Source organism: Pinus tabuliformis, chromosome X, assembly GCF_031772625.1.
Source record: "Pinus tabuliformis cultivar Carrire ecotype Pingquan chromosome X, CPIR1, whole genome shotgun sequence".
NCBI lineage: Eukaryota > Viridiplantae > Streptophyta > Pinopsida > Pinales > Pinaceae > Pinus > Pinus tabuliformis.
The window spans coordinates 14,153,183-14,156,734 of NC_142308.1; the positions used below are offsets into that span (position 1 = coordinate 14,153,183).

The window sequence follows — 3,552 nt, forward strand, 5'->3', positions numbered from 1 at the left end:
AAAATTCCGAGAGAGCTGAAACTATCATCCATACCATCCATACCATGCATGTATATTCGTCCTTCACTAAGCCAATCATTGGCTTAGTGACTTGTTGTTAATATTTGCCCCAAACGAACACCAGCAAAAAATGTTTAACACTATCCGTGAGTCACCAACAGATAAATGCTAGATGTCAAGCATGTCAGATAAAATTTCCCAAGTATATTATCCAAATGTTGAGTGTTAAAGGTCGACGACAACAACTCAGGTAAATTGGATGCAAGTTTCAACTAAATCAATGGAGGGGATTTAGTTGTGGACCCCAGGTGGTTCGATGTTTAACGAAAGAGGGGTCTGCAATAAGTTGTTTTGTTAAAACAAATTTTCATACTTGGAGTAAACTGGTTAATTTCACACCCCTCAGCTAAAAAAATGGAAACCACCAGCAACTCCCTCCACATTCCATGTCTTGGTCAACAAAGACTACAATGGGGATTATGCCCAGTTAAACCATCAAATTTTATGGTCATTCCATATTTTATTCATTTTTTATCGAGCATACTAGAAATAATATTGCATAATTTCTTTAAGAAAGCAATAACTAAACGGATATCATCACCTAAAAGCATTGAAGTTCTCTCATCAAAGCATGTAGCAATTTCAATATTCTCCAAAAGGATCACACATAAGTCAATTTGTTCTTATCAAAAAAATTTGATGATGTCATTCTTTTGTTGGGATTTTGATATGTGAAATTAAACCGAGGTATTTCAATCCTGTTGGAGCTCATCTTAGTGGATTTATTGGTGAAGATCCTCCACGAATTGCAAACAGTTTCATGCTATTATTCAACAATTTGCAGTTAAGGCATATTGTTGAGCTTCACAATAGAATTCTTGAGTGATTGAGGATACAATATGTTGTAAAACTAGGAGATAGTAGGTGCAATGATCTTTTCACCGGGGAAGAGTTTTTTTTATTCCCATTTTCTGGATTATGATGGTGAAAATTGTCGATTGGTAGAAGAATTTCTTTTTGATAGGAGTTGTTACCTTGAAATGGTTTAAACACAATTGCTTCATGAACAGTTGAAACTAGAGTGTTAGAATGCAAACCAAAAGCTAACTTCTTTGTAGTTATATGTTTTCATGCTAGAATTTTGCAGTCGGCATGGAATATTTAGGTGATTCTGAATGAATGTAGATATAGGTACAACACATGTGACCTAGGTCGGGATAAGACAAAGACATATAGCATTTTCAGTTTATTGGCTGGAGAAATCAATTTAGATGATTAGTACGAACATTATATAAAAGTATCTTTTGTTCCTGGATAAAGTGAAAATACTTCAACTCGTAGCAAGCGTGATGGAGGTCGCGACAAAGATATTCCTAGAAGCAAAGGGAAAGAAAAGGTTGAACCTAAAGAAGAGGCCTCAAATACGGATGAATCTGATATGTTAAAAGTCTTGTTGGATAATGGAATTCATAGCTATATGGATCACGATGCTATTCTTGACATCAATGATGAAGAGAAGATGAAGCTTCTCTACTTTCATAAAGAGCAGATGAAGCTTTAAGACAATCCTGAATGCTTAGACGGTAAGATATCATATCAATCCCGACATGGATAGGAATGTTTGGTGCAATTGGAGCTCCAGCAGATGTAAGGAGGAGATTTGGATCAAAAATAAATTCCCAATTCATTTCTGGTTCTACTGAATATTCCAAGATCAATGGAGCAAGTACATCCCATGGTTCGAAAGTAGGTCTTGCCAGAGCCTCCTTGGGGAAGGCCTTGAGTTCTGGCAATCTTCTTGCGTGGATACGAGGTAATTGAGAATGTCCTATAGGCATAACGATAGAGTTCCAAACAATATTTGGAGCAACCACTAGACTGGTGAATGGATTTGAAAGGGCACCTGGAAGGTGTAGGCCTACTACCAATCGCTAAACACACAACACTCTACAAATATTCTCGAACAGTTAACTACCATCAAGCTTAATTGCATACTGGATTATCTATATAATGTAATGTTGTTGGGCATATCTATTCAATATAAATGGATATGAAGGTTCTATAATGGTATTTAACTGCTCAAATGAAGAAAATTGTGAGTGAACTGAATCATATTTTGGCAGAAACTTACCTGTGAATTTGGAGCAAAAACCTCTGGTTAAATGAAGAGAAAGGTTTTTAGAGCAACCTCCAGGCATAGGAATGAAATTGAAAAGTTTGGTGTCCACTTTCTCGATCTCTAATGAATTCTCCTTCTCCACCAAGCCAATGAACAATTCAGGAATTCTCTTTCTCCACCATACAGCAGAACAATATGTGGACAAGCAACCATTGTAGTTAAGTTGGTGGTTCATTGAAGATTTCCTCAAAATAGCATGTTAGGAGCTCGAATAAAGGTACTCTTGAATAAATGGATGTCATTAATAGAGTTGCAGTGGAGCCGTTGAATTGTACTAGCCAAACTCGCTTGAACATCAATCATCAATGCATGCTGCTTCCCAGAATGCTCATGGTCATCGTCGGATCTTTTGAGAGTAGCATACATGCATGTATGATGGGCATAGTCAGTCACCAAGAAATTATTGCCTTAGTGACTTGTTGTTAAGCTTTGCCATGACCGCACATTATTCATCGAGGACACATGACATGTGCGTTTGGCCTGGTCATATTTTAAAGATACTGCAATCCACAGTTTGCGTGAACCATTAGTCTTCTGGTCATATTTTAAAGATATTAAGGATAACATCTGGAATGATTTGACGCAAAGATTTATGTTTAGCAACTTGGAATGGTTTCAGTAGAAGAGTTTAAAGACGTGTTACGATTATAGAGAAGGCATTTTTCGCCGAGAGGATTTTTCCTTAATGTGATATGATGGTTATTTTCGTTTTTCTCAGAGAGGATTTTTTATTAATGGGATATGATGATTATTTTAGTTTTTCTATGAGAGGATTTTTTCTTAATGTGATATGATGATTATTTTCAGAAGTGGAAGGAAAACCAATTAATGGAGCCCCAAGGAAAGAGGAGGAAAACAATTAAGGGAAGCAAGAAAAGTGATGGAAAATTTTAATTTAATGAATCTTATTGCATTTAGGCATCTCACCACTAACATATAATGGAGCCATCTAACTAGTGGCCACTGACAAACCATTATGTTACAAATTTCAAAAGTTGATACTGTTGGCTGCTTAGCGCACACCTTTTCTTGTATTATGGAGAACAAATGGCATCGATCTTGACAAAAAAAAATGAGAATTATTTAGGTTGATTAATCTTTAGATGAAAATGGTAGATTATTATTATTAGCAATGGTACAAAGTGTTGCAAAGGAAATGCCATAAGGCGTAGCATAGGAAAGAGTAGCATTAAATTGTTACTTTTTCATGATGACAGTGAAAGCTCGATGAGATGTTGTCAAAGGGTGTAAGTAGAATTGTGAATCTTAGTTAAAGAGGGGGTCTTAATAATTGCATCATTGACCTAACAAGAGTATCCACAGTATCACGGTCTCCCTTTTTGGTTATTTATTGTAGTTGTCAAAGAATGCAA

At 36.1% G+C, this 3,552-nt stretch overlaps 1 pseudogene; it reads left to right on the top strand.

The window, feature by feature from the left end:
- Positions 1 to 1,438: 1,438 nt before the first annotated feature.
- LOC149138056 (protein CHROMATIN REMODELING 8-like) lies at positions 1,439 to 1,935 on the top strand (annotated as a pseudogene).
- The last annotated feature ends 1,617 nt before the right edge of the window (positions 1,936 to 3,552 follow it).